Source organism: Rana temporaria, chromosome 5 (assembly GCF_905171775.1).
Source record: "Rana temporaria chromosome 5, aRanTem1.1, whole genome shotgun sequence".
In the NCBI taxonomy this organism is placed as follows: Eukaryota; Metazoa; Chordata; class Amphibia; order Anura; family Ranidae; genus Rana; species Rana temporaria.
The window spans coordinates 161,543,102-161,556,559 of NC_053493.1; positions in this window are offsets into that span (position 1 = coordinate 161,543,102).

Here is a 13,458-nt window from a genome sequence, read left to right on the forward strand (position 1 = left end):
AGGAGATCGTATGTGCATGTGGCCAGCAGCCCTGCTCAAGACTTCCTAGGATCCCTTATGTTTGTTTGCCTTCAGTCCTTGATGTTGTCAGACATATCTCCTCAATGCAGATGACCCAGAAAGGAAAACACAGAAAGTACAAAACCTCCCAAAATCTCTTCTTGTATTTCTACAAATCCCAACAGAATGGATCAGTATGTGCTGCAGACTGCAGTCCCTGGAGCTCCACAGATTGTGTCAGTCAGATTGCCCACCGCACTATCGCTGTCCCAATATAAGTCGCTGATCACTGCCATTACTAGTATAAGAAAAAAGAAATACTGTAGTATAGAAGGCAGCAGGTATTTTTTAATTATATATAATAAATTCAGTCCTGACAAGCTTTTTTAATTTTGAAATAAATATATTTTATTGGATAAAATATTTTGTCCGTGGCTGTTTTTATTGGTTTAATAAATTTCAAAAATATGTATACATTTATTATACAGTAACATTATCTTAAAATATAAATACATAAATAAATAAAATTAACCTAGCCACTACGGCTCAGGCTGAAAAAATTCTCACTTCTGAGTAAACAAAAACAATTTACCCCAATCGACAGAAAGTATGATAAACATACTGGCCCGGATTCAGAAAGGAGATACGACGGCGTATCTCCGGATATGCCGTCGTAACTCTGAGTTGCATTGTCGTATCTATGCGACTGATTCATAGAATCAGTTACGCATAGATTTCCCTAAGATCCGACCGGCGTAAGTGTCTTAGGCTGCATATTTACGCTGGCCGATAGGTGGCGCTTCCGTATATTTACGCGAGGAACATGCTAATTAGGTAAATACGCTAATTCAGAAACGTACGTCCGCCCGGCGCATTTTTTGACATCGTTTACATTCGGCTTTTTTCCGCCACAAAGTTACCCCTGCTATATGAGGGGTATCCTATGTTAAGTATGGACGTCGTTCCTGCGTCGAGTTTTGAAAATGTTACGTCGTTTACGTAAGTCGTTCGCGAATAGGGCTGTACGTAAGTTACGTTCACGTCTAAAGCAATGACGACTTGCGGCGTAATTTCGAGCATGCGCACTGGGATTCTTTCACGAACGGCGCATGCACGTAAAATACGCGGGGTAACATGAAATTTAAATAAAACACGCCCACATCATCCCCATTTGAATTAGGCGGGCTTACGCCGGACCACATACGTTACGCCGCTGTAACTTAGGGCGCAAGTTCTTTCTGAATACGGAACTTGCGCCCTAATTTAGGGCGGCGTAATGTATCTGAGATACGTTGTGCCCGAAGAAAGATACGCTAATTTTTCTGAATCTGGGCCACTGACTGTCACCTAACCCCAGCCCGCAGCTTTTTCTATGCACGTGTAGCGCTACCCCCGGAGGAGCCACTGATTAGATTTGGGATCGGCGTATTTAAGTTACCTCTTCACTGTGTCTAGGGGTGATGGCGGTGCTGAGAGCAATAACAGAATGTCCAGGACCATTGGTTGATGTTTTCAAATGCATTATTTTCCCGGTCAAACATGACCAACATGTAACTTGAAGTAGACAGGATAGGTTGGTGAAGGTAGAGCAACTTCACAGTATCAGGCTTATGGATCGTAAAGGCAGTCCTGCCCTCTGTAATTATATTCGTCTGCGTCCCCACTCCAGCCGGAGTGAGTGAAGTGCCCCTTGACAGACCTCTCTCACAGGCCTGGCAGGCAGAGCACAACTTAAAGCTTCTGGGAAAGGAAAACAAATCTCTGCCACAGACTTGGCTCTAAATTAGATTTGAATGTCCAGATGAGACCTCTGCCACAGGCCTAGTGCTTGGAAGTTAGGACGGTAGAGCAAATCCTCCCAGTATGTCTTTGGGGTCACCGACTGACAGCTTGAATGTGACCTGTCAGTGTCCGGTGCCCAGATCCCTGGTGGTTCGTTCAAGCCCTGTTGGATCACCTGCCCCGGGTTCTCCTCAGACCGATCCCCCACCGAACAGCACCCAGCTTGGGATCTTCTCAATAGAAGTGGGGACCCAGTAAGTCACTGGGGCCCCTCCGCAGTTTCAGTCGCCCCGGGCCACGAGGGCCCAGAGTCAGGAACTCTGCGCAGCACGCGACCCCGGCCAAGTAGGCCATAGTGGTGGGGCCCGTGAAGTGCGCACACCCTAAAGGTGGGTGCCGCACCTGGAACCAGAAACCCGCAAAGAACCCCGAACAACGGCCTCCGCCACAGAAATACCCCTCCCCAGCATGGGAAAACTCCTCCAATTGGCTGCTGGGAAGAAGCGGCTGCGCCTGGACCCCTCTGATGCCACCTGCTGCCCAGATATGAGACTGCCTCTCTGGGGCACAGACTGACCCACAGGACAGATCCAGATTTGGCGACAGCCAAATTTGTTAAATCAAAGAATGAGAGTAACGTAACTCTCTCATTCTCCCACTAAATTTAAGCATAGCACCTGTACAAAAGTACACAGGCGCTACACATGTCTGTAAATCATTGTTTAAAATATTAAGTCCATTATCCGATAAATGAACACTGTCTGCATGGTATAAACCACAAATACTACCCTCCAATTCTAGGAGCCAGATTCATAGAGAACTGCGGCAGCGTAACGTATCGTCTTTAAGTTACACCGCCGCAAGTTTTCCTCGTAAGTGCTTGATTCACAAAGCACTTGAGTGTAAACTTGCGGCGGAGTAACGTAAAGACGTCCGGCGCAAGCACGTCTAATTCAAATGGGGCGTTCCCGTGCCAAACGTTCTGCGCATGCTCCGTTAGGAAATTTCCCGACGTGCATTGCGTGAAATTACGGCGCCCCGACATGTTTTTTGAATGGCGACGTGCGTAACGTACTTTCGTATTCCCGGACGTCTTACGCAAAAAAAAAAAAAAAAAAAAAAAATTGAAATTCGACCCGGGAACGACGGCCATACTTTAACATGGCTCGTGTAAAGTTAAGCCATGAAAAAGCAGGCCTAACTTTGCGACGGGAAAAACCGACTAGCGACGACGTAACGAACGCGCGTACCTTTACGGATCGCCGTAAAAGCTCATTTGCATACCCGACGCTGGAAAATTATGCAAACTCCACCCAGCAGTGAATTACACCTGTCGGATCTTAGGGCTATCTATGCGTAACTGATTCTATGAATCAGCTGCATAGATACTCTCAGAGATACGACAGCGTATCAGGAGATACGCCGTCGTATCTCTTTTGTGAATCTGGCCCTAAGGGCCAGATTCACATAGAATTGCGGCAGCGTAACGTATCGTATATACATTACCGCAAGTTTTCATCGCAAGTGCCTGATCCACCAAGCACTTGCGTGAAAACTTACGCCTGCGGCCTCCGGCGTAAGCCCGCGTAATTCAACGGGGCGTGTGCCATTTAAATTAGGCGAGTTCCCGCGCCGGACCTACTGCGCATGCTCCGTTTTGAAATTCCCGCCGTGCTTTACGCGAAGTGACGTAATTTTTTCGAACGGTGACGTGCGTAGCGTACTTTCGTATTCCCGGACGTCTTACGCAAGAAAGAAAAAAATTGAAATTCAACGCGGGAATGACGGCCATACTTTAACATGGGCTGTGTAAAATTAGGGCAGGTAAAACGACGACTAACTTTGCGACGGGAAACTAGACTAGCAACGACGTAACGAACGCGGAAAACCGTTGTGTATCGCCGTAAAACCTCATTTGCATACCCGACGCTGGAATACGACGCAAACTCCACCCAGCGGCGGCCGAGGTACTGCATCCTAAGATCCGACGGTGTAAGACAATTACACCTGTCGGATCTAAGGGCTATCTATGCGTAACTGATTCTATGAATCAGTCGCATAGATACTCTGAGAGAAACGCCGTCGTATCTCTTCTGTGAATCTGGCCCTAAGTGCCTAAAACTAAACCCCAAAGGATGCAATAAGAACTTAATATATCTATTTACTTTCTTTCTAATTTTTTCGAAAGGACATAAATAGAAAGAATCAAGCCATCGGAGTTGTGGTATAATTTCTGAAAATACAACTTTTAAATCAGGAAAAGCCAAATTAATAAGATTAATAGTCTGTTGAATGTTAAAAATGTAATCTAAAGTCTTCATCTGACCGATGTCATTACCCCCTAAATTAATAAGTAAGATATCAGGCTTAGGCCAACAGTCGAACAATCTATAGAACTCAGATTGCAAGTCATGCCATCGCATACCTCTCCAGCTACTCCAGCATACCTTAAAAGAAAAATCAAGACCCAAATTAGAAGAATAAGATCTTGCTGACACTCTCTTCTGAGCCCAATAAAGAAGTGGCAGAGAATCCAAACCACAGTCACTTGACCTGTAATAATTCAAACCAAAGAATCAGGAAGTATATATAACTTGTTAGAATCAGATCTCCACCTACCCAATTGTTTAATAAAATTTGCTTGTAAACCAATCTTTGCAGCTTCAGTGGCTGCTTGTCAGGGTCCCAGCTCAGTGGACCCCCATACAGTGCGCCTGCGCGGCAGATTGATTTCCCAACGCTTCCCTGGACACTTCAGGCGTTTTCTTGCGCGCACGCCGCGGTGGCCAGGCGCGTGCACGAGCGCGTGCACGGGCCCGCTCGGGACCAATCACAGGCTTGACCGCCCTATTTAAACCAGCCCCTGTCTGAAGACAGGTTGCAGGTTTATCGTCAGCTTGTGACCTGTATCCTGTTTCCTGGAAACCTTACCTTTGGAATTGCTTCCCGACTCAGCTCTCCCCTGGAACTTTGAACTCGGCTTGTCTCACCTTTCTACCTGAACTCTCCTTTTTTTACATAAATCCCGACCACCCTCCCCCTCTATTCCTCTCCTCCCTCTCCCCCCCAACCCCGTTGCCTCCCAACCCCCTGTATTCCCTCCATCCCTTCCAAGTCGTCTCATATCTCGGCCTGGATTCAACATGAAAGGACCACAATTCCTCCATCATTCTAATTTTATCGATTTCCTGGAGCCATTCTCCTATCGAGGGCACTTCTTGTTTCCTCCAATTCCTAGGTATTAGTGCCTTGGCTCCGTTCAATAAGAACGGAACCAGGGACCCTCTATACTTTTTCCTGGATAGGCTCGTAACATGAAACAGACATTCCCAGGGATCATATTTTACCTCATATCCGCTTATTTTTTTAATCAACACCAATATCTCCCTCCAGTATACCTGTATCAAGGGACACTGCCACCATATGTGAGCATGGGTTCCCTCCATCCCACACTCTCTCCAGCATAGGGGGGAGGCCTCGCTATCCATTCTGTGTAATTTCACTGGGACATAATACCATTTAGTGAGTAATTTATAATTGGTTTCTTTTACTTTTGCATCCATCGATGTAGTATGGACATAGTCGAAAACCTGTCTCTTTTTATTAGATATAGTTTGGTTCAGTTCTCTTTCCCAGCTTTCTATCATATTCAATCCACCCAGTTCTATCTTGGTTGTCAACACTTTGTAAACACTTGATATTACCTGCCTTCCCATTCCTCCTTGGGTCATATATTTTTCCCATTGATTTAGTTCATTCATAGCTCTCAGGGGTTTTGGCAGAGTGTTTACAAAGTGTTGAACTTGTCTGTGCCTCCACCAGTCTCCTGGGGACAGTCCATATCTTTCTTGAAGTTCTACCACCGAACATAATTCATTACCCTTTATTACATCCTTCAATTTCAAAGTGTCCGAGGTCGCCCACCTCCTCCCTTACCAGGTGGGAAAAAATCTGTACCCGTGAGTGGCAGCAGCGGACTATTAAAAAGCCATTTTTTAATCCTACAGACCTTGTCCCATATTCTAAAAGTTTCTTTTGTTATTACAGGAGTATCACTGGGCAGACCTCTATATTGCTTCGGTACCCATATTATATTTCCCAGATCTTTCTTACTTAAGCTTTCTTCAACTTCCACCCACTTTTTTTTACAACCACCCTCACCCTGCCCCCAGTCTATAATCCTCCTTAATATGGCCGCCTCATAATACCTTTTAAAGTCCGGCAGCTGTATTCCTCCTTCCTCTTTACATCTAATCAGGGTCTCTGCCGCTATGAGGCTTTTTCCCCCATCCATATGAAACCTCTTATTATCCTTTCCAGGACTTTAAAAAATATTTCCGGAATTTTTATCGGGAGTGTTTGGAAAATATATAAAACTTTGGGCAGAATCATCATCTTTATAGTATTAATCCTTCCCCACCATGATACTCTATCTATACTATATCCTTTAATTCAATTTTACTTTGTTCAATATTAGTATATAGTTATCTTCATAGAGGTATCTTTCTGTGAGAAAATACCCAAATATTTCATCCTCCTCTGCTTCCATTTAAATGGATATAGGGCCTCAAGTTCCCTGCGCTCTTGTGGACTTAAAGATATGCTCATTATCTCCGTTTTTTCTTTATTGATTTTGAGATTCGAAATCTCACCATATCGTTCATATTCTGACATTATCCTAGGTAATGTCACCCTAGGATTAGATACATAAAGCATCATGTCGTCCGCAAATGCAGATATCTTGTGCTCTCTTCTCTCTAGTTTTATCCCTTCTATTTCCTGGTTCATCCGTATTGTTTCCAATAGCGGCTCTAAGGATAAAACGAATAAGAGGGGCGATAGCGGGCAACCCTGCCGGGTCCCATTAAAAAGTGGGAAACTATCCGACAGGGTTCCATTCACCCTCACCTGTGCCGTGGGATTTGAGTACAGAGCCCCTATCCACCTAAGCATGCTCGGGCCAAATCCTATATGGGACAGATTTGCTAGCATAAATTCCCAGTCCAACCTGTCAAACGCCTTTTCGGCATCTAAGGACAGGAATACTACTGGTTCTTTATTCTTTTTAGCTTTCTGTATCAGAAATATTACCCTTAGGATATTTTCTCTCGTTTCTCTCCCGGGTATGAACCCTGCCTGGTCATTTTCTATCAAACCAGCCAGGAGCGGTCTTATTCTCTCTGCAAGGATTTTTGAGTAAATTTTTATGTCCACATTTATCAAAAGATATGGGCCTATAGCTGGCACATAAGGATGGGTCCTTATCCTCCTTCCCTATCAGAGTTATGTGGGCATTCAGAGCCTCCTTCCGCATTACCAGACCCTCCCCTATAGAATTCATATATTTCTGGAAAAATGGCACTAGTGTCTCCCCAAATCTCTTATAATATAGTGACGTATACCCATCAGGGCCAGGGCTCTTTCCCATTTTAAGGTTCCTGATCGTTTGGCTTATTTCCTCTTTTGTTATTTCTTTCTCTAAATTGTTTATTACCTCCTCAGCCAGGTCCGGGGTCTTGACCTTTTCTAAATATTGTTTAATTTTTTCCCTTTTATTCTGGACTGCTATTTCCCCTTGCCCTTTGTTAACATCATATACAATTTGGTAATATTCATAGAATATTTTACTTATCTCCCTGGTGGAGTGTCTCATATCTCCGTTTCTGTCTTTTATTTTCAGGATAGGGTTCTGTGCGTTTCTCGGTTTTATGGTCTACCTGAACTCTCCTGACCTGACCTTTTGGCTTGTGACCCGGACTTGTGTTTTCTCCTGCCCTTGGACTTTGGCTTGTGACCCGGATCTGCTGCGGTCTCTTCGGTTGTATCCTGTTTCCGGCTGCAGCCCCACTGAAGCTACTGTCATCTGCTGCTACTCCCTGCAAGCACCGCTTCTTCGCTGTCCAGTACCGGTACCGGTACCGCCTCGTGCTTCTGCCTCCTGTCTCAAATCTCAGGGGGCGGGCGCGCTTGGTCGTAAAGGTGAGCCACCCTCTGCATATCGGTCTCGGTAAGTACCTGGTTTTTGACAGTATAAACCAGCCAAAAAGATGTCCGAGACCGACAGGGTGCGTTCACCTTTCGAGACACTTTGCCAGCAGGTGTCCGCGCTTACCGAGGCGGTACAGAAGCTCCAGGAGGGATACATACAGGTGGACGGCCGCCTTCAGCAAATAACCGGTTCTCCTGGGCCCTCCTCTTCTCCGGCTGCACCTTCTGCTGGGACCTCTTCACCACAGGCTGCCGCCAATCCGGTTGCAGCAATGCCTCACCCGTAACCCCGGGTCCCTACTCCAGAACGGTTCTCCGGCGAACGCCGAAAATATCGGGCCTTCAAGAATGCTTGTACCCTTTACTTGGGTCTCCAGCCCAGGACTTTCTTTGCTGAATCTGTAAAGGTTGGGTTTGTGATATCGCTTCTAACCGAAGAACCCCAAGCGTGGGCTCACAGCCTTATGGAAAAAACAGAGCCCGATACTAGACTCTCTGGACTCTTTCTTCGAACATATGGCTCAACTATATGACGATCCTCAGCGTATGGCTTCTGCCGAGTCCGATCTCCATAACTTGGCGCAGGGAACAAGACCGGTGGAAGATTACACCGCCGAGTTCCGTAAATGGTCAGCCGACACCGGCTGGAACGAGGCAGCATTAAAGTATCAATTCCGCCTAGGACTCTCAGAGACTCTTAAGGAGGAGTTGGCAAGAACCGAAGCCCCCGCTTCTCTAGAAGCCCTGATCCAGTCCGCCACTCGACTGGACCGACGCTTACGGGAACGGCGCTCTGAGCGCTTTCAGACTTCACGTCCCGCCTGGGTTCCTCCTAGGCTCGTTTCAGCTCCGCCTCCTCCTCTGGTCCCTCAACGTGTTGTCCTTCCCGATCCAGAATCTATGCAACTCGGGCTGGTCCGCTCACCCCTTACTAGCGAGGAGAGACTACGCAGATGCCAGAACAACCTATGCCTATACTGCGGAGCCTCTGGCCACTTCTTACGCACCTGTCCTATAAGGCCGAGTAAGCCTCTGATTCAACCTGCTGGCAATTTCCATGTTTCAAACATTCCTATGGCTCATCTTGTCCTTTTTCTTTCATTACAGTTGCCGGAAAAGACTATCCGCCTGCCGGCAATCGTTGATTCGGGTGCATGCAGTTGCTTTCTGGACTCCACCCTGGCCCAAGAACTACACATCCCCCTCCGCAATAAGGACCAACATCTACGGATTCACTTGGCCGATGGCTCTCTTCCCAAATCAGGACTAGTCACACAGGAAACCGTGCCTCTCCAGGCCACCACTGATTCGGGCCATCGTGAACTTTTACAACTAGACCTCATCCCCTCTCCACTGTTTCCCATCATGCTGGGACTTCCCTGGTTGCAGACACATCAACCTTGCATAGATTGGTCAAGGAAAGAGGTTAAGTTCTCATCTTCCCACTGTATCCAACATTGCTTCATAACCACCATTGCGACCTGTTCAACCCTGACATCCTCACCTGAACTCCCGTCTCACGTCCCCTCTGTTTATCAAGATTTTAAAGATGTCTTCGATAAACAGCAGGCTGACTGTCTTCCTCCCCATCGGCCATATGATTGCCCGATCGATCTCCTGCCCGGCTCTGAGATCCCTTTCGGCCGTATCTTCCCGCTGTCCGAAACTGAACTTGTAGCCCTCAAGGTGTATATTGACGAAAATCTACAGAAAAACTTCATCCGTCCTTCTATCTCTCCAGCAGGGGCAGGAATCTTTTTCGTTCAGAAGAAGAATGGCTCTCTGAGGCCCTGCATCGACTACAGAGAACTCAACAAAGTCACCATCAAGAACAGGTACCCCTTGCCTCTCATACCTGAGCTCTTCCAGAGGTTCCGATCTGCCCAGGTGTTTTCTAAATTGGACTTAAGGGGCGCCTATAACCTCGTAAGAATCAGGGCCGGGGGTGAATGGAAAACTGCCTTCAGGTCACGTTTCGGGCACTTCGAATATCTCGTTATGCCATTCGGACTCTGTAACGCCCCGGCCACTTTCCAACACTTGGTTAACGACATTTTCCATGAACATTTAGACGATTTTCTGGTCGTATACCTGGACGACATCCTTGTTTTTTCAACTTCCCTTGTGCTTCATAGGCACCACGTCAGAAAAGTACTCACCATCCTCAGAAAACATAAATTGTACCTAAAAGCCGGAAAATGCGACTTTGAAAAAACTACGATACAGTTTTTGGGGTTCATTGTTTCCACCGGTGGGGTCGCCATGGATCCTCAGAAGGTCAAGGCCATCCAGGACTGGCCGTCTCCAGTGGACAAGAAGGCGGTACAAAGATTTGTTGGATTCGCCAACTTCTATCGGAGGTTTATTGTTGGGTTTTCTGCTATCGTAGCCCCGATCACTCAACTTACCCGGCAAAGCATTCACTTTCATTGGTCACAAGAGGCCCAGGAAGCTTTTGAGAAGTTAAAAGAGGTTTTTTCTTCCGCACCTGTCCTACGTCACCCAGACCCAAAGTTGCCCTTTACCTTGAAAGTTGATGCCTCTGAAACAGCCTTAGGGGCTATCTTATCACAAAGACAAGGCGTCAAGTCTCTGCTATACCCCGTGGCTTTCGCCTCCCGGAAGCTGACAGTTCCCGAAAAGAACTATGACGTGGGGGACCGGGAACTCCTCGCCATTAAGTTTGCTCTCGAGGAGTGGAGGTATTTGCTGGAGGGAGCGATCCACCCCATAATAATCTTTACCGACCACAAGAACCTCGAGTATTTGCGTTCTGCAAAACGTTTAAAACCTAGGCAAGCTCGGTGGGCTCTTTTTTTTTCACGATTTAATTTTCATATTACTTATAGGCCCGGTTCAAAAAATGGAAAAGCGGATGCACTTTCCAGGATGTTCCCGAAACCCCTTGCACAGCTGAACCAAGCACCATTCTGCCTCCCCGGAATTTTCTTTTGATTTCTCAACCTGACCTGTTAGACTCCATCAAAGCAGCATCCAGACAACTTTCCAGCCCAGAGCTATCGTCACTGGAAGAACGTGACGGTTTGTTCTGGCTTCAGGATAAGATATATGTTCCAATTGAGACCAGACAATTGGTCCTGAGCACCTTCCATGACCGAACGCTAGCAGGCCATTTCGGGGCACGGAAGACTTCTGAATTGATTTCCCGGCACTTTTGGTGGCCAAAATGGAGGCAGGACTGTAAAATTTACGTTTCATCATGTACATGTCAACGTAATAAAGGCCCCAAGACCAAGACCTGGGGACTACTTAAGCCGCTACCGATCCCAGAACGCCTATGGGCCGACATCTCGTTAGATTTTATCGTGGATTTACCCCCATCGGAAGGCTTCACTACAATATTAGTTGTTGTGGATCGCCTATCGAAGATGGCTCATTTCTTACCTATGGTAGGAACCCCATCCGCAGTCGAAACATCCAAAATCTTTTTCAAAGAGATCATCAGACTTTACGGGGTCCCCAAGACCATCGTTTCAGATAGAGGGGTTCAATTCACCTCCAAATTTTGGAGGGAGCTCTGCAAGTCCTTGGAAGTTAAGACTTGCCTGTCCTCGGCCTACCATCCACAAAGTAACGGCCAAACGGAAAGGACAAACCAGACTCTCGAGCAGTATCTTAGATGTTTTTGTTCCTCCTCTCAGGATGATTGGTCATCTCTTCTGCCCTCTGCTGAGTTCGCATACAATAACTCTGTCCATGCTACCACCAAACGCCTTTTTGGGCCAATTTCGGTTTTCACCCGGCCTTCCTTCCAGATTCCCTCCCGGAAATACCCGTCCCAGCTGCTCAAGAACATATTACGGCCATTCAGTCCAACTTTTTGAAACTTCAAAGAATGATGCAACAGGCCCAGGAGGACTATAAAAGGTTCTACGACAAGGGAAGGAAAGATTGTCCCTCTTTTGAAATTGGGGAGGAGGTTTGGCTCTCTGCTGCTAACCTAAAACTGCCAGTCCCTTCTCGGAAGTTGGGTCCGAGATTCATTGGTCCCTTTAGGGTCAAACGAAGGATCAATGCAGTGACTTTTGAACTTGCACTACCCAATTCCTATAGGATCCGTCCGGTCTTCCATGCTTCTCTCCTAAAACCCATCATCCCCTATCCTTTCCAAGGAAGGACGGACCTTCCACCACCACCAGTGGAGGTGGAAGGAGAAGAGGAGTTTGAGGTCGAGTCCATCCTGAGCTGTAGAAAAAGGGGGAGGCAGCTTCAATATTTGATCAAATGGAGGGGTTACCCCCCGGAAGATAACTCCTGGGAGCCTTCAAGAAATCTGCATGCCCCTCGGCTGATTCGTGCCTTCCACCTTGAACATCCGGAGTTGATGACCAGTCTAGGCGTCCGGAGTCCGCCCCTCGGGGGGGGGGGGCACTGTCAGGGTCCCAGCTCCGTGGACCCCCATACAGTGCGCCTGCGCGGCAGATTGATCTCCCAACGCTTCCCTGGACACTTCAGGCGTGTGCGCATGCGCGCGCACGCCGCGGCGGCCAGGCGCATGCACGAGCGCGTGCACAGGCGCGGGTCCGCTCGGGACCAATCACAGGCTTGACCGCCCTATTTAAACCAGCCCCTGTCTGAAGACAGATTGCTGGTTTATCGTCAGCTTGTGACCTGTATCCTGTTTCCTGGAAACCTTACCTTTGGAATTGATTCCCGACTCAGCTCTCCCCTGGAACTTTGAACTCGGCTTGTCTCACCATTCTACCTGAACTCTCCTGACCTGACCTTTTGGCTTGTGACCCGGACTTGTGTTTTCTCCTGCCCTTGGACTTTGGCTTGTGACCCGGATCTGCTGCTGTCTCCGTCCCTTGAATCTTGGCCAGTGTCTTGGAACTTCCTTTGCCTGCCTCCTGACCCAGATCCGTACCTGCATCTCTGACTTGTCTTTGGTTGTTTCCTGTTTCCGGCTGCAGCCCCACTGAAGCTACTGTCATCTGCTGCTACTCCCTGCAAGCACCGCTTCTTCGCTGGCACCGGTACCGCCTCGTGCTTCTGCCTCCGGTCTCAAATCTTAGGGGGCGGGCGCGCTTGGTCGTAAAGGTGAGCCACCCTCTGCATATCGGTCTTGGTAAGTACCTGGTTTTTGACACTGCTCCTATTCTAAAAGAATCAATTGAGGTCAATTGAATATTAGTCAAATTCAGCAATTCTAAACATTTGTGAAAAACACGGTTAAACTATCTAGTTAATGGAGAACCATCAACATGAACAAATAAGTTAATATTAAAAACTGTATGTACCAGAAAATATTGTGTAAAAAATCCAATAGGACAAATGTCACGCAAAGGACACTGATTCAAATTTATCCAGTGTCCCCCACCATAACCATCTGTCTTACTATAAGGAAGAAAAATCCTCAATTGGTTATCTAGCTTACTTTTTGCATCAGAGAATACCTCTGATTTGCGAAAAGCTCCAAAGAAAAGCAAGTAACACTTTTTCAGAAACAGAACACAAACTGCACAGTATATCAATATCAACAGGAAAGTGTTTGTCTCTGTGAAGAGTCGATTTTCTATATCCTTTTAATGTCTAATTGACAGAAAATGTAAAATTGTATCAAATACTTACCATCATTTTCCTTTCCTGATGCCAAGACATGGCAGCATTACATATGATATAGCCCCGCCCCTATATCCACACACAGGACACGTTTAATTCTCTATA